We start from the raw sequence: 22071 nt of genomic DNA, 5'->3' as shown, positions 1-22071 counted from the left end.
TGGCTGCCAGCCTTGCCTATGCCTCTGAAAATCAGTGACTGTCTTCTCAGGTAGATGGTGTCTCCAAGTCTGCTTGGGACTCCTTTGACTTCACTGGAGTCAGGAAGCAACAAAAGTATGCAATTTCCTCACAATAAAAATAGAATCAGAGCACACCTTTACAGAGGAAATATTTTGTTTGGGAGCCCACAGGTGATTCTGAGAAAGATGAAAAAGTCAACAAAAAATTAATGCTAATTTAAAAGCATCTTTAGTTGCTTCCTATGTGTGAAAGTTCCTCCGCACATTCACATCCATATGGATAATAACTTGGATGGGAGCAAGGGAAGGGTCCCCACTGCATCAGACCTCCACCACCCTCTGTATAGGATGGCACTAAGAGGGACACAGAGACTCCACCACAGCCATGTCCTTGGCTTTTCTACTGGAACCAGCTGTTACAGGTGGGACGTGCTTCCTGTGAGACAGCCAGCTGCCTGCTGGGCAGTGTGATCAGCTCAGCCTTATTTCACACCTCTCACCCTCTGTCTCTTTAGCTAGCTTAGTCTGAACTGTTGCTTAAAGGTGAACCGGAGAGAGATTTCCAGAGATCTTGGGTGGCTGAAGACCATGGTGTCTGGGTATGCAAGAGACACAGTTTATATTCCAAGAATGACTTGCATATGGACACAAGAGAAATAAGAATCACTCCAGCTTTGCTCATGGCAACTTTTCATAGTCCAGGTGTTTCAGGGGGAAAGACTGTGGTCTTCAGTGATGGCTCAGCATTTCTGGAGGGCCAGAGTTCAAGTGCTGGAATTCAAGTCTTAAGGAAGTTAGAGACTTTTACAGGTGCCTGCAAGGCACAAACTAACATGTTTTGGGATATGAGAATGACTTAAGTCATACTTCTCCTTCGGTGAAAGTAAATTTTGTACCCCCAAGAATGTGGACAGATGTGTAATTTTACACATGGCAGTGAGATGAGAAAACTGAATTTCATCAGAAGCTGAAAATCTGCCCCAGAATCACCCAAAATCACTTCAAGCACTGGCATATCTGTCAATGAGTAGTCACCAAACTAACACGCAGTGACTCTCTCAGCTAATAGATCATTTATTCAAAATGGGTGTAAGAGACAATCACACTGGCTGTTAGCAAACAGTGGCTGACAGCTGCAAACACCATTTTCACGGGTTGTTTTTAAAGTGAAAATTGTATAATTTGAGACAGGCAAGCAGGGATGACCACAGACATTTCTACAGAACAGCTTGCCCAGAGTTGTATCTCTCTGTTCACTTGGGAACCATCATTTTTGCCCAGCTTACAGAATCACATTTAGGATGCATGTCAGCCACTTGCAAAGGCAGGAGCTAGAAGTTAACCCTTTTAAATAAATAGAAAGTATTGAGTGATCAGTTCTTCTATAGAGAATCCCTTTCTCCATGCCTTTTTTAAAGTTAGTTGAGCACCTTTATGTGCTAAAGATAGGTTAAATGGGGTCATAGGGCTAAAATAGCTAAGAACGTCAGAGAGACTTGGAAAAGGAATATAAATACCTCTTTCCTACACTGCCTCTAGTCATGCAGAAGGACAACAGTGTATGTTCCAGAAATAAAAATCTTGGCCTTCTGAAATATTTTGCTTTATAGTTGCTAACTAAACACAGGGCAAGGCAGAAATCCTGATTATGTCTTGTGTACTTCATTGGTTTTAGTAGGAACTATGGGACAGACGTTCCACAGACCAAGCTGGTAGGTTTTGATGTATTTGCCCCAAGACAAGCAGTGTAATCCAGAGATTAACAGAATAAATATCAAGGACTGAAACATAGTATTTTTCAAAGCTATGAACAGTTGTGTTATATGGACTGTGCCAGAAATCTGAGCTTCAGATTACTTAGATAGGGGATCAGAAACACATAAAGGGTTAATATCTGCTCTTCCAGATGTGAACTTCATTAATTTAATCTAAAACATCTTGAGAGATAATAATACACGTATTTCCAATTACAACAGTTATTTAAACAGCCCTAATCTTGCACTTCATGAAACCATTTACATTCACTGTAATGTCAAGCTCTACAGGGGAATACGTTAACAGAGAAAATTTAGCACCTTCTAATTACAGTACTTCTATGAAACAGAAACAAAACTGAGATTTGAAGGTTGAGCTGAAAGCAGGAACTATTCCATGGCAGATAGGAATGCAAAAGCACCAGGGCAGATAGATGGGTATACTACTTTTCACTTCTCTGTGGAGACACTGGCACACAAGTCTGGGAAAAGATGTGTTATCAAAAAACCCACATGTAATTTTGGAGTAAGAACACTTTCTCATTGAATGAGTAGATTCCATAGTTGTAGGTCATCAAAGAGAGCTACCATGTAGTTATATGCTCTAATCTTTCTAAAAGTCTGACACAGCTCATCAGAGAGTCACATCCCAAAATCATATACAGGATGAGTTGCATCTATGCAATATTTTCGGATTCTTGCTCAGAATGAGAAAGTCAGCTCTGATCTTGGCCATCTACTGGGGAGAGAGAGCAGCAAATGGCAGCACAGTATTTCCCTGTCAGTCAGACCTGAGGCTATCTGAAAGCACCAGTCCCATTTCACTCCTGGGGCTTTGCTTCAGCTCTGAAGGCCTCCATGCTGCTCCCATGACAGGCAGCTGACTCAGGCTGGCCTCCTGCTTGGCTCTGGGAAGCTCAGCTCTTGGGGCTACCACAGCAGTGTGGAAAGGACAGCTAAGAAAAAAGTCCCAGGGCCAGGATGTCACGTTAATGTACTGAAGCCTAAAGGACATGTCAGTAAACACAGTGTGAGTTTGCAGATGGGAAAATTTCAGATTATTATTCCAGACATGGTGCTGGCACTGCATCAGTGTGTTGTCCTCCATGGCACCGGGAATGCACCCACTGCTATCATGGATACGTGGGTGGGCAGCTCAGAGATGTTCATGGTCCGTTGAAATTCACAGTGAGTTGGGTACCATATGGCTTCAGCAGTCTTTGTAAATCTTGGCCCTACTTACATTTTCTGGTTATCTGGTAAGGTTTTCCCAAAAGTGACAATGACTTTACTGCTTTGTAGCAGTAACAATCTGCAAGTGATACGATAGCAGGCAAAGACACCATCTTAGGCTGGAACATTTTCTATGACATCACACAAAGAACAAAGACTACTTCTATCAAGCAAGACTTGCTGTGAAAAGCTTTTCTCTCATATCACTACATTTGATCACCAAAATACACATGCAACTTTTTTGAGATGCAGCAGCTTAGTTCCCTCTTTGAACTTGACTGAACCACTGACTGTCTATAGCTGACAAAATGACAGCAGAAATGCAAGCATAGGAATATGTAATTCCTGAAATAAATCCAGTGCACCCACAACACGTGATTACCTCAACCCTTTGGTGATGTTGATGTTGGGGGGTGCCATGTCTATACTGCACAGGTATATAACTGACCCCCTTCCCACCCTACATCCCCCTTGGTAACTGGTCATTTGCTGGTGGACAGCACAAGAAGTATGGTGGTTCCTGTAAGGGCTCTGGCGCGCACAAAGAAATCAAAATCTGTCTTAAAATAATGAAGCAATCTTTTGTGCAAAAAGATTCAAAGTGGAGCAAAAGCTCATCCATCTAATAAATGGCCCCCACCCACCTGCCAGGGGAAAGGCTCAGCAGTGCAGGGGACAGAGGCTGAAAGAAGATGATAGGGAGGGATTTTTTTTTTTTCGAATTGCAATTGTTTGGGTTTCTGATCCAAGGTAAATGACAAGAAATCGAAAAACACCCCCAACACACATATTTCAACTAAAGCAAGTGCTTGGGATTATTTTTTCCCCCTCTGTGTCTGTTTGAAGGTATTCTCTGAAGTTGACAAGCACGTGTTTTGGAGACCATTGAAAAGTTTCTGCCATAAATAGAGGAGGCAGCTTGGCTTAAGTGTTGCTAGGGAATACCTGGCAACAGGCAACAATAGTCCTTTTAGAGAGCCCAGGGCAAACAGTGACCGTGGTAATGGGGTGGGCTTAAGGGAGGCTCCTTGCCCAAAGCCCCTCCACTCACACTGCGCCTCCAGCCCTGGGCTGTGTTCCGGAAATTCCCTGCACAAAGCCTGCCATTCAATGGGAGGTGGGCCCGTGCGTGTGCTTTTCTGGCAGGGAGGGGGCTTTCAGAGGGAGGGGGCCTGCTTGCCAAAAAAAAAATCCAAACTTTTTTTTTTTTTTTTTTTTTTTTTTTTTTTTGCAAAGGCTAAGAGAAGCACAGAAAGTGCTAAGTTTGTAAAAGAAGCTGAAAAGGTTCAGAAAGGAGCATAATGGGGCCAGGGAATGCCCCATGAATTTTGAACAGAAAGCAGAAAAGAGACCCTAAAAAGCAATTAGTGATGCTGCTTGTCGCTGAAGAGGGAGCTTGAAGGAGGTGGGAAGGCGCAAAAGGAAGAGGGCAACTCCAATCACTTAGTAAAGTACGAGGGAAAGGGGGGGCAGGCATAGAGAGAGAGAGAGAGACTGGCGCCTTCGGGAATTTTTATAGTAAATGTAGATGGAGGCACACGGCAAGGGCAGCATCCAAGGAGCATCTAGAGCCAAAGGCACATGCCAAGATGCCTTTTAGCTTTGCCTCCCCTGCCCATTTCTGCAAAACCAGGGAAGCAGCAGGGCCGGGCTGCTGTCTCTCTGCTAGCCCAATGTGCCACAGGCTCAGCCTCAAATCCTCACGCATCCCTGAGAAGAGGATTCCTTAGCCAAGGGTCTCTGCCTGACAGTTGAAGGCAATGGGGACATTTCTAAAAGACCTCCACTCTCTCTCCCTTTGCTTTCCTCACCCCATTCCAATTTCCAGAGCCTTGCACAGACGCCTATTTAGCCATATATTCCCTGCACAAAATAAAAGTAACGCTGTCTGCTCATTAGCTGGGAGTTGTTAGGGGGAAAAAAAAGAAGGAAAAAAGGGCTGTCTGAACAGGGCTGAATAGCTATAACCTTAATGGGTTGTCAGAAGTCTGCAGGCAGCAGGGTGAGGGGAGCCAATCCCCCTCTAGTCTTTTGTCCTGGACATTGTTTAGGATCAGTGGTAGCTCATTAGGTCGGGACAGTAATATTCCTAACGATTCTGTGGGGCTGAGGCCTCAGAATGTGTCTTCAGCTGTTTTCCTGATGTCAATCTGATTCATGGAGAGGCATTTATCTCGACAGAGATCTTTGGTGGAAAGCGTTATTTACCTTTCATACCCTGATTACTAACCTTTGACAAAAGTTGCAGCTGGAAGGGGAAAAGGGGGAAGCCGAGAGTCCTGTTGGCATAAACTGAGGTGTGTTATAGTGAAAGGCAAGCTGGAAAAGCCAAGTAGATGGGGCCTTGGCCTACAATTTGACCTTACAGCTTGCCTCCTTGTATTTCGGATTCCATCGGTAAAGTAAGGATAATCACCCATTTTGTGTTCTGGTAGTGGTGGAGAAGAAAACACTGGAGTGTGAGGTTTCCAGGCAATGGGCCAGAGAAGTAGCTAAATTAATACCTTTTCTGTATTCAGGCATCCTAGAAGGGCTGGGATTTTTTTGTTAGTCGTTTGCTTTTTCTGGTTCCTAACAAAAACAAAAACCAAAACCCAACTGAATTAAACTGTAAATCAGAATGGATTTTTCAGTTGTGTATGATTTCGCTTACATCCTATACTTATTTTCAGCCTAGAAACATGAATCTGCTGAGGCAGGGAGCAAAGTTAAACTCCCACTTTCCCTCAGGCATTTCTGCAGGCATGGGGCTGAAGCAGATGCTGTTCACTGACACAGGCCAAATCCCCCTCATTGGTCATTTGTGTTGTCCAACAGCGTCACAAATCCAAAATGACATATTATTAAAATGATGAAATTAAAGAATAACTGATCACATGGCAGATTTCCTTGTGATTAGGCAACACATTACATATCCATTTGCCAGTCCTGCCAAACACAGAGAGCAAAGTACATTGTCATTCTCTACCCTCTCCAAGACTTTGCTTCTCGTATTTAAGGCCTGGGGTTTTCTAAGGAAACTCTCAAAGCTCCGTGCAGCTGCCCTACATCCCTATTAAAAAACAGCCAAACTAACAAGTAATGATGAAATTATTTCCTTATTTATTTTGTGTTAGAAAACAGAGTGGACAATGAACTGCTCTCTGAAACAAAGGGGCAAGAACTACTCGTCCCTTTCACTCCAGTAAGAGGAGGGTAAGTACGCAAAGGTCAGTGTACAGACACTGAAAGGTTCAAACCAAGAGCACGAGGCAATGGAAACAACATCCCCACATCCTCAGTGAGTGCAAAGCAGCTGCCTCCGTGGTGCTCCAGAGCTGGCCAGAGCTGGAGCAGCTGCCGTGGGCATCCCGTGAGCCAAAATAGCCCCCAGTGGCTCTGTCACATTCCCTATGCTAAGACCCTGGGGAAGGATTTGGTACCCCATAGGACACCATCTAAACACATGGACAGATGCAGAGAAAAAGCTTTGGGTTTCTCCACAGAGGCTTAGCTGTGATTTGGGTAACTCTAATACCTGGGGTGAGCTGCAAAGGAACATTGTGAATGATGAGGTCTCCACAAAGAACCCTCCCACCACCCCAAGGAGGGATGGAATTTCAGACCCACATTTTTATATTCTTCCTGTGGGAAGCATTATTCAGCTGCCAGTGAAAAGCCTGCTGGGCTAAATGTTATTCTTCACAGGTTACCTATTTTTGAGAGAGCATGAGCAGCAAGAGGTATCTGCCACCAGCAGACCATGACAGAGTGAGCAGGTCATGCCTCTTGAATAGATCCAGAATGGTTTTCTAGGTGATGAGCAGCAAAAGAAATGCTGCCCAGAAATGAAGCAATGCGATATATCTCATCATCTGCAAGACAGCTTTTGCTCATCAATTTTACTGGTTTCTCTCTTACCAGAAATATTAAATATCAATTTCCATACCTGGGCTACAACTGGCAGAGGTGTCTGTGCCCATATTCACATGAATGAATCAAGCTTGGCAGGCTGTAGCAAAAAGGGTGTTTTTAGTAGCAAGCTATTAAATAACCAGCAGCATTGTTATTATATGACAGAAATACTACAATAACTAATGGGACACATCCTGCTCTCTACCAGAACCAAGCAGAGAAAAAAAACAATCAGCAGAATCACTCAAAGGTTTCTGAAATATTTCAATCTCTTTTAAGATGGTCTCTGTGTGGTATTTCTAGCAGGGGAAGTAAAGGGATATGAAGACAATACTAACTTATACAGTGTTCCCTGGTCCATACTGATTTTTCTATCTTGTGCGAGGCTTAATAACTGCAGGCCTGTAAGGCACTTTTAAGAGTTGCACTGAGATTCTGACTGTGTGTAATGATGTCAAATGATATAATTTTTAAATTTTATTGTAAAAAGAGACTTGTGAGGCACTGGGTCGGGTTGCCCGAAGAAGTTGTGGATGCTACATCCCTGACAGTCTCCAAGGCCAGGATGAATGGACCTTGGAGCAACTTGGTCTAGTGGGAGGTATCCCTGCTCATGGTGGGGGGGCTGGAACTAAGTGATCCTTCAGGTCCCTTCCAGCCCAACCCATTCTGTAGTTCTGTGATTCCATGATGCACCTAACGCGTAATCACACCCAGGGCCCATCTGCACACACTTGTACCCCACTCACGCTCACACCCGTGCTCACACACGAGTGCACAGACCCGCGCACGCCTCCCGCACGGGGCAGCACCACGGACAGCGCCCGCCGCCCGCCCGCGCCCGGCCCGGCCCGGCCCGCTCCGGCAGCCAGCCCCGGAGCGCCCGCTCACCGCGGGGCTGGCAGCCGTGCTTGGGAAGCACGGAAACTCTTCTGGGAGCCACAGGCAAAACCACGCTGGAAACGCTTCCAGTTCCCAGCAAAATGCGCGAGACCAAATCCCTGCCGGGTCCCTTTGGTTTCAAAGGGGCTATTTTTAGAATCACCTGGTTTAAACACTGAGGAAACATGCCTACCTGGAAAACATCCCTACGGCTGAGCACATCAAGAAAAGCTCCCAGGCTGCACCTCAGGACAGCAAAGGCACAGACATTTTGCCTGCGATGGCCTTGTGTTCTCAGGTACATGTCTAATACTTTTTATGCAGCATGGTGATACAAGCCATAGCAACATTGCACCCCCTCATGCTCCAGCATGAACCCACAAAATAGCTTCTCCCTTAGCCAGTGAAGACTTCAGAAGTGATCGCCTGGTTGAGATGACATTCCTAGCTTAGAGGTGAATGTGGCTGTGGTTCTTGCTGAACATGTAATGGTTAAAGCACGCTTGACTTTACTGGGACACAACAGCTGGAGTTCACCAGGCTTAGTGCTCACTACTTGGGCACAAAAGAGGCTGCTTCAGCAGCAAGACTGAATGAGCTGAGGCTGCTGGCAGTGTTTAGAAAAGCAGATTCATAGATGGATGACATACAGTCTATGTGTAGAAATTAACACCATGACTGGCAGGCAGGTCTGAGGGACATCAGCACCCTGAGAGTGACTGGCTGTGGGCTGTGCAAATTCTGCATGGGTCTAGATGTACTGCAGAGTTCACAGAGCTCAGGTGAAAAGTGTAATCTAGCATCTTCAGCATCAACTACTCAATATCTTTTTTGATCAACTATACAAACACTATTTTCTATATCAACTCCCCCTTATATGACACCAGAAGAAACAGATTTTGGGTGCTATACAGCAGTATTCAGCCAGCCAAGCCCTGAGCTTTGTAGAACCAGGGATGTGAGACTGCAACCAGTTAAACTGTGATTCTCAGGTACCATGTGTGGCCATTTCTCTAGGATTTTTAGAACACATCTAACAGAAAGGATATACTGAGTTTCTGTGAATGTGCTGTGCAGAGCATGGATTTTGTCCAACGACCATGAGACCCTTCAGAGTGCTCTGTGGTGTTCAGCCATCCATAAACACCTCCAGAATCTCTTGAATTAGCAATGTTTATGAGAAATAAGGGTGTAGATGTGCCAGATACAACCCCTTCACAGCTGTAACAGATCTGACAGTTTAAATGAGCACCAGGTGGGAGAAAGAAAGCTTTGCATTCACACTTTTACAGCAAGTGACCTGTCCATTCCCCAAATCAGTTTGAAGCTGGGGCAGAGCCCAGCAGAGCACAGTGCTCAGGGGGCCTGGCCCTCCGTGGGAGAGCATGCTGCCATGCAGACACACTTGCAGCAGGATGAGCAGCTTTATCAGCCTGACACACACACAGGCTTTTCCTCTCAGCCAGGAGAATTTGCCTGGGCTCAGCTCAGCTCTCTGTCAACACATGCACAGCCTTGAACTAGCAAATTCAGAGCCAACAGGGTGTCTTTTCACTGAGCTCCCTCACAATGCAGCCATGATCTCTCTCACCCTGTCTGAGGCTCAGCCAAGCATGCAGAGTAAAAGACCCTCCACTATCCCTCCCCTTCATGCTTTCTGGTTGTTCTGTGAGGTATGATGGGAGACAGGGAAAGAAACTCCTGTCATTTATTACCAATCCAAACTTCTTTGATTTATTTGTAATCATCCTCCATGACAAACACAGTACCAGATACTGTGTACCATGCTGTAAAAAAGTACTGGCTTTATTACTGCATTTTTATTTTCAGCCTTGTGGCTGTCAAACAGCATTTGGGTCTAATTCATGGCATCACCACAGAGGCTGAATGCAGGCAATACAGAGCTGGGCAGCAAGTGATGCAGCACGTGCTTAAAAAGCCCAAGCTGGCCTTTGCTCAGAGAGGAAGCAAGTTTGCAGTAGCCCAAAACCTTAAACAGCTTATCCCCTCCTCCCTGCTGTAGCACAGGAGGCAACAGTGCAGTAAGGACTCCAGCCCCTGCCTGCTGATGCAGAGATGCTTTGGACTAGTACAAGGTTAGGATGTTCAGCAGAAACCTAAGAAACTGAAGAGGAAGATCTCTGATCTGAGTTCTCAGAGAGGAGAATTGAACACACATCTTCCAAAGACAGAGGACCAGGTGCACAAACATAGTTGGAGGTGAGCACCACTTTGCTCTGGTGGGTAGCTGGTTAGTGATGCAGACTCTGACGTCCCAGAATGAATGCAGATCCTATGCAGCCTGGAAAACAGGGCACCTAGTTACAGTTTGAACCTCCTGGCTGGGACTAAACAACCTGAATATTACAGCCTGAAGAGTGGAAAACCCTTCAATGATGTGAGCCAATCTATTCCTACCTAGATAATCCTGTGGCAATTAAAACATCATAATCAAAAACCCTCTTAAGGAAGGGTGGGTTGTGATTTGTAGAGCTCATTGAAAGGAAAAGAGTGAGATGAAGAAGTATGAAGGCCTTAAAGGACAAATTATCATCTCCCAGCCTAAATCATTGGTCAAGAAACTTTCCACAAAAAGAATAAACATAGAAAAGCATTTTCAAAATAAGTGTGGAAAAAAGGCAAATGTCCAGTAATGTATTAGGAATATTTTTCTCCAAAGTAATATATGAAGTGGCTGCATAAAAGAGAGGAAATGCAATTTTAGGTAGAGCTGTCTGAAATGAATCTGACAAGAAAACAAGATAAAATTGCCTGTTTATACTGTACGAAAAGATGTTCGCCACTCTAGCTGTGATGGTGGTGTTCAGATGTGCGCTTGCCCTATTCCCACATGGATTCATGGTGGCTGCACAGAGGCAGGCAAATGTGAGAGTGCTGGTGGCGGCTCCTCCAAACTCCCACCTGGCCAAGACCCATCACACGCCTGCCCAGATACGTGGTCTGTCAGACCTGGAGAAGGTTCACATGGACACCCTCATGAAGCAGTGTGGACCTAACCTTGTGTCCACCACAGCACGTTCCAGAGCTTCCCACTGATTCTGACCATCACAGGGCCATGCTCTGAAACACGTCAGCAACTAAAACACAGTATCCCCTCAGTGGCTGCTCTGTATCACGAGACATGTGTGAACACACCAGGGAAGAAAAGGAAAATCTTGTCCTTGATTTTAAATAGCCACAAGGGTATAGATCACAGCAGCAGCAGCAGCCAGCTAACAGGCTCTCTCAACTAGGAAAAAAGCTGTCTTTTCCCAGGCAGAAATATCAACATGGTTTTTTTTCTTTCAGCTGTTGGATCAATAAATCCTTTCAGACTAGGACAATTAGCCTCTGAAATAACTAATTCTTCAAGGGAGAAAAGGGACAGACTCTTTCTCTTTGCTGAGGTAAGTGCTGCAAAGGTAGGCCTTTTCTTGCGGGCTTACCACTTATTAAGAAATTATGTCCTTTCCCCTTGATGCTGGAGGCTGAAGCTGAATCCATCTTTTTTGCTTAGTTGTTCCATGCCAGTTTAAAAAGCTTTATTTGTCCAAGCAAAGTTTCTCTGTCACTGCAATTCACCTGAAGAGATACTTCTTCAATGGTGACCCATCACTATGGGGCAAAAATTCCAACTCTAATTCTTGAAAAAGACTGATTTCTGTAGCGCTGAAAGAGAAATTGAGAAACCACATATTTTGGGGCGTAGCAAAACATTCAAGAAACAAGTGGGAAATCATTGTTCAGCTTGTTTTTAGGAAGCATATAGAACAGTCTTTAGTGCAATAAATGACCAATGATTGCTGAAAATTAATCTTAAAATTTTCATGAGCTGTTTTCAGCACCGTTACCAAGTTTTGGTATTTTCTTTTCTCAGAAATGTAGACTTCTTTTCTCTCTGTCTCTCTCTCTCATTTTCTTAAAAAAAATTATAGCTTTTTTAGTAAAGAAAATCAGTGAATTTTGAATTCAAAACCATTCTGACAGTCAAGGATGCTGTCCATCTCCTCCAAACAGAAATTGTGTCTTCACTCTGATGCTCCCATCCCTCCCAACACTCACTTTACCACAGGAAACCTTCTCTTTTTGAAGTTTCTCTTGGCTTAGATCAGTCTCTAAGAAGGAGAAGATCCTTTCTGCCCCATCCCTTGTAGTGCTGGCTCTTTCCTGTGTGAGTTCACTTTGAGTAATTGATTTCTAAAAAGCCTGTGCCTGTATTTGCACTGTAAACACACACACTGCATCAGAAATCTCCTTTCAGTACATTCTGCTAAGCTTAAACAAAATTCTTGATTTTGGAAACACTAGACAGGCCGTTGTAAATCACCACCTTTGAAGGCATAAGTCAATGCCTTCCTTTTGCTAAGAACACTTGTAAAAGTGCACACGGACATTTTCCAGAACTTTGAACAATTCATTCTACCAGTTAGATGAAAAATGGTTTGCATACACCTGTATGGAAAGTGATATCTAATCTTTTATGTTTGCCATTGGAGAGTGCTCAGGTCAATCAACATGCAATAGAAGGTAGTGGTAACTCTTATTTTTTATTTAATTTTACAGTCAAGGTTGAGTATTTGTTTTTGAAAGATTGGAGGAGTTGGTTGGCAGTGCCAGGGAATCGGACTCTTTTTATCTTTAGTGTGCTTGTTATGAGGAGGAGGCAGGTGCAAAGCAAGCTTTCTAACACCGTCAGCAGCAATAATCCCCACCTGAGCACTGCCTGGCCACCTGCTCTCCAGGCACAGAGATAACCCAAGCTCTAAGTTCGTGCACTTCTAAGTCTTTGCTAAGTAAAGACTCATAAAAGACTCAAATTACGGTAACATCAGTGGGTATGACAATATATCGATATTTGATCCCTGACAGTGATTTCTTCCGGATTCATCCCAAGGCGTGCAGCCCAGTCTGAAAGGGCCTAACCCAATATAATGCACCTGTGGTTTATGGAGAGCCTGTTCAAAGCCTTGCTGAAGATGGCATCTAACTTCCTGATAACCCTCATGCCACCAGCCACCCAGCTTGTTCTTACAGCCAAGGCATCCTCAAAGCTACTGAATGCTGAGCTTGTCTTTCAGTCAGTAGTTAAAATCCATAAGCTTCTCATGCAGAGACTGGCCTTCAATTTACAGTGGGATTTGTCATTTTTATGGGAAATTACTTTCTCCGTGCTTAGTGACACACCCATCCCAAAACACAGTGTGAGGTGGCTGCCAAGAGGTGCAGCAGACAGGAGAAAGCAGAGATGTGCAGAAGCAAGTTTTTTAGCAGGCAATGCAACTTCCCTTATGTAGGGTAAAAAAAAGAAAAGAAAAGACAGATGAGGCTTGGCTTCATTTTTCTGTTATCTAAATAGATTCATTTATAGCCTGTAAATTACAACTGTCTGCAGGCAAACATTCCTTACTCCCCAGTCCTGATACAGCCACGTTCCTTCCCACAGATTGAACTACCAGGTTTTACTCTCCTGAGAGATTTTAAAGCTGCACTTTACAGAGGTGCCACAAAATACACCAAGGAAACCAACTGCAGCAAGGAAGCCCTGCAGAAATAGAGCTTAACCTGCCGGTTTGCTTATTCCCTTCACAAAAATATGCTACGTGCCATTGAAAGACCTGCCAGCTAAAAATCCTTGTTTACATCACTCTCCTGCAGGGCAGACATCCGTGGGCTAAGGGGAGGTGGCAATAGGAGAGCAGTTCTGGAGTCTGAGCTCAGCTGAGAGGATTGGAGGAAGATGTGTGAAGTAAAAAATACTCACTAAAACCTTCGTTAGCACATAATTAAGAAGCAGAGAAAGTTATTTGAGGCTGATTTTACGACTATGACAGGAGAAAATGAAATAAAGGCATTGACTTCCCCAAGTTTGCAAGGGACAAACTTGTCCCTTGGACATGATAAAAATGAGACAGTAAATGAACTGGTCATTGCTGACTCCTTACATGGACCCAGCTCAACAAACCCACTGTAAAAATCTAGCCCAAACCATCAAATTTTCCCTCATCCACTACCCTCAGGAAACTGCTAAAATTCACAGCCTACTCTCTGAACTGCAGGTGAAGCAGGGAGTTACCAGTACCACCTTTCACAATGCTGTTGGCTTCTTTGATATGGCTCTCTGGGATGAGCTGCAGGTCTCATTATCACCACAGTGCACACAGATAGGGAATGGAGAGGTTGGATGAAATTGGGATAAAAATGGAGGGGAGAAAATTAAGCTACCTGGTGAAAATTAATGACAAGTATGTACTGCTGGTGAAAGATGGACTAGCATGAAATTGTGAAGGTTTCTAGTACTCTTTCACTGGAGATTATGCAAAAATATTTTAAACTTTTAAACGTTTTGGGTTTTTTTTTTTTTTTTATCAAAGCATTATTTATTCCACCCCACTCTTTCAAGCAATGGGGAAAAGTTAAATAAATTTAAAAATTAAAGCCAAAGAAATCAGCAACTCTTCTGCTAACCTTGTTAGCAGACCTTTTGATGCTACTATCCTCACTACCTATAAGCCCTTCAAACCTCACAAAAATTTTAAAAATATCTTAAATCCACTTGAAAAGCACCATTAAGAAAACAAAGTCATGGTCTCACATATTCTAGGACCTCTAGAAACTATAATTTGTGAACTCTGTAAATGTTGTTGGTCACCATACCGCATGTCTCCAGCCGATTGACATTGTGTGTTCCATTTGTCAGAGCTTGTCTTTCATTCTGTTCATACGTGATACCTTTCCAAAACAAGTGCTGCCAATGGATGACTGAGGATATGCAGGCAATAAGAGTACAGGAAACTGCAGCAACACTGTAACTTTCACTGTTCCTTAAGGTGGAACAAGGCCAAGGATATTTTAGCATATTCAGGAAGAAGAAGAAAAAGAAAACAGCATGCAGAGAACCATTCTACGCTCAGTAGAAGTACAGTTACTTCATGCTGGATTTATCTCAGCACAACATAACAGCTTTCCACAAAGTGGTTTAGATGGAATTCCCAGGTGACTTGTTGTGTATTTAAATACTGCCTGCCTGAGATTTAAATAAACAGCTTTTATATTAATTAGAAGCAAATCCTCTCAATTGGAAGGTATTAACTGTTTCTAAATTGCACACACAACACTTACTCAGACCTTGATTCAGTTACATGCTTTTAACTTGCCAGCCACTCGTAGTCTAATATGCTATAACCACAGTTTACAGCAGTGCAATAAAATATTGATTCAACTGTTTTAACCTTTCATCGATCGGCATAACACGTAATTAAGTCCTAGGAGCAAGCGAGCAGCTCATTGCTAGCACACCAGCCTAGGTACATATTTACAGCCTAAGCCCAGCAGAATTGTTTGATGCATGTCTTGCAGTAATACACATGCCAATTATCTCTTTGCTGGCTTCTGATTGCAGTTTAATCAAAGACACTCCACACCGCGCAAGTAGGACCTGAACATGGACTGCCAGGCTCTTCACTGACCGAGTGCATTGATTTCACCAGCTGAGAACCTGACTCAGATGCTTTGTACTACACTGATTGCACAACCCCTGTAAAAGGGCCTGTGGCTTCCAGAAAGCACAGGAGTTTTTAGTTCCACCTGATACTGGGAATGCGAACTCCCTCTAAAGGCAGAACAAAGCTCCCTCCTTAAATTCACTGGGTTATTTAGTAGCTCTAAAGTTTTTAGAGCCTCAGGATCATCCCTCTCCCTAAAGTAACCACCTTGTCTGGCTCCCAGGAACAATGTTCTGCTTCTCTCAGCTTTGACCCCATTAGGTAAATCCATGTGGATTTTTTTTTCTGGCTGACTAGCTGAAAAAAAGATGTTTTTTCTCTTGGTTTACCTCACACCATTCAAAAAAGCTAAACAGATTCTCAAAATGTTTATGATCAGATTGAATAGGCCAAATTAATCCTTTGTGCTTGCAGCCTGTTTTTCGTTAATTAGTGGAAACCCAACCTGACAATATTCAATATCACAGTTTCCAGACTAAGAGTGCATTGCTGAGATAAATGGAGTAGAAGGAAGATGTCAGTTCCTGGCATTATCATCCTCCTGTACAATAGCATTTTGTTTGTTTGTTGGAATATATATGATAGTGGCAGATAATTTTTTTTTTTTCAGAGCCTAGGACATTTCAATAAATTCATGTAAATAAAATATACAGACAAAGAAAAATTGTGGTTATACAGCTCTTTTGGAAATCTCCATAATCTTGTACAAATCTCCTCTCTTTTGGGTGCCCTCACAGACGTGTTGAACTCTGCTCCAGCCAGCTGTGAGAGGTAAAGATGACCATGGTGAGAATATTACTTTTTCTAGATATTGTCCTTTTTGAAATGAACACTCTGGCAAGACATTTTAGAATTCTTTAAAATGGCTCCAGAAAAAAAGACTTTCAAGTGAGGAGCAGGTATTAAAAAAACCCCAACTCAATAAACAAACAAAAGAATCCAACAAAACAAAGCTAAAGTTATCCTGTCTCCTTTGTAACCTTCCTCCCTTGCTATGGAAGAGTGAAAGTTTTTCTTGAAAGCCAAACCCCTGTGGGTTTGCAGATTATTCCCTGCACACAGTGATCAAAGAGCAGGCTGTGGTTCTGAGCAGACCACAGAAATGATGGCCAGAGGCCTTGGACTGTCAGCAAGGCTGACACGCTGCCCCGGCAGTGCTGCACGACAGCACCTCCATCACTTCCAGCCACTGGGACACCTGACTTTTTGTGCCACACAAGGCAGTCTGACAGCCAGCACTTTTCCCATCCTTTTTATTCCCTTGAAACTGGAAAATAAGCCGCAGTTTCTCTTTTGCAAGGATCCATTTCTCCATCAGTCGTAGTTTCCTGGGCTTTCACATTACTTCTGGACAGAGTTTTACTCACTGTTGTGACAAGTGCTGTGCTCTGTACCCCACACATATTCCTGTCGTAGAGCACTTTTATAAAGCACAATGTACCTGAATTTTTTACTAAGGGGTTCATCCCAGCCCACTTGACCAATAGTCATCTCTATTTAAGGAAAATTCTCCATGCTCTAAATGGGTCATTTTGTAGTCAATGTGTCTGAACTTCAATTACAAATTAAATGTTTAACAGATGCAAGGGGGTTTCCTCCAGAACAGAGTCTTTACTCTCCTAGTTTTTTTTGATGAGTCCTATGAACGCACTAATCCAAAATCTAGGCTAGTTCTGTGGCCAGATCCCATTGTTAATGGAAAACTGGAATCATCCATGCAGAACCACTGATTTGTGTCCCCTAGCAGTCTGGCTTATATTAAATGAGATTAAATAGTGGGTTTTAAAGCTACTGCAGAAAACACTAAGAATGACTTTCTCAGGGTGACAACAAACTCCATTTTGCTGACATCCTTCTCAGTGGAACATTCTTGAAAGACATGGTGCCCCACAAGAGGTCAAAGGAATGAGGTGCTGTCCCAGCAGGCCAGCAGGAGACTTGGATCTGCATTTTCTTCACCTCTCCGCAGATCCTCTGCCAGTAATAGTACAGCTGAGATGAGGTTTCAGGCTTTCTGAATCTTTCTGGTAAGAAAGATTCATCTGGCTGTTTCTCTTCTAGCCAAGCAGACAAGTTCAAAAAATTGAGACCTGGAGCCAGCTTAATCATGCATTGCTTCCTAGGGAACAGGGCTAAAAAGGAGGAATACAAAAGAACCTCACCATATCCATACCCATGCATCAAACTCCAGGCAAAGCAGCGAGGCAGAAATACTTTGATTGGCAAGCTTTGCTGTCAGCCATATCTAATAAAAGAATGTCTTATCTTGGACACCTCTGCTGATCCCAGCTACTGCATTATCACACAGGAGGTACAAATTTTCTAGCAGAGCTTGACCTTCAGGAACATGAAATATTCACCCACTAGAAACTGTCCTGAGAACCATATAACTAGACTTACCCTGCATTTTCAAATTAAATACTTTCTTGTTAGGCAATACAGATCCTGTCAACAAAACTGAGTTTACTGTTTTGTTTTTTTTTTTTAACTAAGAACAGGAAACAAAAATTTGTTTAGATAATGCCAAAACATTTTGTTTCAGTAAAGTTGTTCCAAAACATAAAGAAGTGCTATTTATTCAAATGTATACATATTCAAATGTATAGAAATGAAAAAGTAACTCAAAGGGAATTGATTCCTGATTTCTGAGTTCCTCTAAACCTAGATGTGATCTCAGATGTCCCCTCTTGGCTACATTATGACACAAAGTGAGATAACAACGTTTAGTTACTGTCATCAAGTCAACACCACTGCTTTAAATTCAGAGAGAATCTGAATCAGATTTAAACTCAGATAGAATCAAATCTGGTTGACCACAAAGCATACTGTGTGTGTTATCTCAGGGCTCTGTCTGGGACAGGAAAGTGCCAGTCCTTCACAGCCCTGGCTGGAGGACTCAGAGCATGTCAGCTGAAGGAGTAGGATCAAAACGACAATCAGAAGGGTGACGGGTCTTGCTGGGATGACAGGCAGGGCGTGCATGGGGAGTGAGCACATACATGTGTACTCTGTTGCCCCTAAACTCCCCGCTGGCCCTTTTCTTGTGAGCCAGCGGGGCACCAAGCCCGCTGAGAGGACTGACTTGTGCAATTTCAATGCCCTTTAGTGATGCACAAGAACAGAGCCGACAGGAAAACAGAGGAGATGGGGCATCGCAAGGCTGCTGTTTATTTGCACAGCCGCAAAGCCCACGATCTGCCCATGATTCAGGGACCATGATTTGCACAAGATTCAGGCACCAGCAATTGCAGATATTTATACTGATAATTCTTTGTAGCAAATATTCTAAGGAGATCTCCTTTCAGAGACTGCTACATTCTAATAATGAAGCAAAGCAATAGATGCCTTCAAAGTCTCGCTTAGAATCACAGAAATCCCATTTGTAGGCATTAGTCAGGGGGAACATCAATACGTCATCCCAAGCCTGTCCTACCCACCTATTATTCTTACACATCTTTGGGGGGACCAAAGTGGTAGTCAGCAGCCTATAGTTACCCAGAGGTTTACCTCAAAAGCAGTCAGTAAACTAAAATATGCCCCTGTACTCAGTGACAGACAGCAGACAAAGGTAACACAGAAATCTGAAATGGGCCGCTTTCCTCAGTGACCCAAATTCTTGCTTCCTTCCTTGACCCAAAGTATTGCTTTCTTCCACCACAAAATGTTCCTGAAGCTACCACGTGAGAAAAGAGGGCAGAATACCCAAATGTCCCATTCTCTCCCTCCCCAAATTATTTTAGATATCCATATCCAAATCCTCAGCAGCTTTGTTTGTGGTAATTAACTGTAAATACTGAAATGCATCTCTTGATACATTTCATACTCAAAGGTGGCACCAAAAACTTTCTCCAAGTTTAGTCTTGCAAAGTAACGCTGCAAAAGTACATCATTATTTTCTGAAGAGATTAAGAAGTATCCATGTGGCTCTAACAAATAAATCAACACAAATACAGACAAAAAAGGTGACATCATGTGCTTATGTTGACTGTTTCGCTGGTAAAGATGTTTTAACTTCATTTAGAAATGCCTTCCTCTCTCTTTCTGGATACACATGTGGAACATTCAAAAAGGAGTCCCAGCTTGCAACACCCAGTTTGCAAAGGGAGTTCTTGGGAAGCAAATTTCAGGGTCCATATTCTTCTTATGAGTCACTTTATCCACTGCAAAACTATTGCAATGAAAAGATTTTTTTTTTTTTGAGGTAAAGCACAATTAAAATGACCTCCTTTGCTTAAGTTAAAACAGGAGTGAAATGAAGAATCTGACCCATTCCTCTAATTTTACAGGCTCAATAGTAATCTAGCTATGCTATTCACTTAGAGAAACCATTAATTTTGCTATGTGACTGAAACTAGAAGGCTTCAGCTTTCTTTCTCTCATTTTCCTCCCCTCTTTTTGCTCTTTGTCTATGCACCTGTTTGCACCACTTTACCATCCCATCTGAAAAACTTTGAGTAATCCTCTGGCACTAACCCTGGTGTGATAATACTTCTGTTATTCAGCTGCATAATTACAAAGGACAACACAGATAAAACAAGTCTTTCACTTCTGCTGTGAATATGCCAGTTTTGCCAGTCTTCAAGGTGAATGATTTCTAAAACCTTCTGTATTTAATGTTAATCTAAATTCTCCACACAATGAAATTTCCAGCACTTTAGGGAAAAATGGTTACTTTTGATACATCAAAGTGAATGCTAATGGTCGAAACTTTTACAGCAGCTTCTTTAGCAGCAACCTCTTCCCCAAAACACTTTATCAACCTTGAACGGATCTGCTGAGAGACAGTTCAGTATTAGATTTTGCTTTGACAAGGGGAAGCTACAGCAGAGGGAAGTGTAATGCTGGAACCAGCCAGCAGACCAGTGATATAGGCAGAAATAATTCCTTTCGCTGCTGCATCATAACCCTTTGGACCTTTATAATATCACCAAAAATTATGAATTGGGTGGTGTTTGTTTTCTTTTGGTTTTTGGGACAACTTTAACTAACTTATCTTCCACCTACAAGAAAGTTTGCTACCCAGTTAAAAGCTCAGCAAGACAATTAAATCTTGCCTAGTTCCCTAGCTCCTATTAGGGACAGGGAAAGTCAACGTCTTCACATCCCTTTTTCCCTCCTGCTTTGTCCCTCAACAGGGAAGGTGAAACTGCATTATTCTGTGTTTTCTGAGCAGGTTTGGATCATTTGGGCTGGAATCAAGGGGGAAGAGTCCTGGTGGCTTGGGTCTCTCCTCATGGATTTCAAACTGGTGGCTACTCTTGTTAAACCCCCAGATGCATTTTCCTGAAGGTCTTATGTAGGTTCAAGGGGTGAAACATGACTCAAGAAGAAACCTCACTCCAACAGGCAACAGGGAGCACATGGAGAGCTATAAAACAAGATAAATCACCCTGTACTCTCTTTTCCATAGCCTAAACAAATCATCTAAGTTTAGAACCAGTTTTTCTCCCCCACAGATAGACAAATATTATTCCCTTGTGCTCCTCACGCATGCTGTATTTTTGTCAGACTGCTGAGCTGTTTGGGGCCAGACAGCTGTTCTAGAGCCATGCTTAGCTCTGGGCCCACATCTGGGCATGGTGATGATACAGTGATAGCAGCAGCAAATTTAACAGGTAAGAGGAATTACAAGTAAGTACCCATCCGCCATGAATCTTTAAAATATTTGTGATTGTTTTTTCTGGAACGTTTGCTCAGCCAGAGAGAGTCCCCAAGGACAGGGCTTGCCAGACAGGAGCCAGTCTAGCACAGCCTCCTGTGATCTCTAAGAGAGAAGAATAAAGTTATTGATCAGTGCCTAGAAGAAAGCCAACCACGTTTCGTGGTCCAAGTCAGCAGGGAGAGCTTCGGGTACTCTCAAGGTCATCTCCAAACTAGTGGATTTTACCTTGCCCCCCAGAGAACTGAATAAGGCCTAAGGAGAAGAAGGACATCTTCAGCTGGTTCTTCACAGGCTTCTCAACAACCTTTTTAGCCAAACTAGGAAAATTGTCACACAGGAGCAATAATTGGCGACAATGTCAGCAAAAGGTAAGCTAAAACAGAGGGAAACATTAACCTCTCCATCCACGAGGGTTTTGCTCCTCACAGGCTGTTCCAGCATCTCCAATTGCTCTGTGACAACATCCAGCCTAAATCAAACCATGTGTGATGGGGAACAGATCTCCATATAGTCTTTCTAGCACTTGCAGAAAAGCAGTGATCGTTTCCAAATCCTGTCATTTTCCACTCAAGGAAACCACGGGATTGAGAAGTGGTTTCAATGTCTGAATCAAACCAGAAACTATCTAGGTTTGCAGCTTATTGTCCATGAAAACTTGAAATGCATAAAAAACATTATCCCAAATAGAGCACAAATAGCCTGTGTATATATCAATTCCATGAGGAGCCTTCCAAGGGCACGAAAAAATAACATCTTCTGCACAAAAAAGGCAAAAAAGAAACCTAATGAATCAATTCTCTGTACACAGGTTCATCAGGTGAAGGATGTCAGTTATTTTGTGCATGGGCATAATTTCAAAGTTTCAATTTAATTAGGATAATTTTCTAACAGTTTGGCTGTTCATCAGAACCTCATCAGGATAGAAATTGGGCAGAAACCCTTCTAGAACAGACCTGATTGTGAGAGATCTTTCATTCCATGGTCCTAGCCAGCTGGAAACACTGTGAATAGCCTCTTCAATGGTATTTCAGTCTCCTGCTTTTGGACCCAGATGAAACCAGGAAGTGCTGTGAAACCATAAATACCATTAAAAGACAGAGAGGGAGAAAGATTAACCAGATTC

At 43.0% G+C, this 22071-nt stretch overlaps 1 long non-coding RNA gene across 1 annotated transcript in view; it reads left to right on the top strand.

The window, feature by feature from the left end:
• The first annotated feature begins 4341 nt into the window (after positions 1–4341).
• The window catches only part of LOC104696232, a 47803-nt gene continuing 30073 nt past the window's right edge, over positions 4342–22071 (top strand). The window contains exons 1-2 of the long non-coding RNA XR_002047973.3: positions 4342–6203; positions 11094–11191. This is a non-coding gene — a long non-coding RNA (uncharacterized LOC104696232). The remainder of the gene's footprint in view (positions 6204–11093; positions 11192–22071) is intronic.

Source organism: Corvus cornix, chromosome 1A (assembly GCF_000738735.6).
Source record: "Corvus cornix cornix isolate S_Up_H32 chromosome 1A, ASM73873v5, whole genome shotgun sequence".
In the NCBI taxonomy this organism is placed as follows: domain Eukaryota; kingdom Metazoa; phylum Chordata; class Aves; order Passeriformes; family Corvidae; genus Corvus; species Corvus cornix.
Note: the sequence above shows the minus strand (reverse complement) of the source record. Positions and strands in the feature narration are given on the sequence as shown.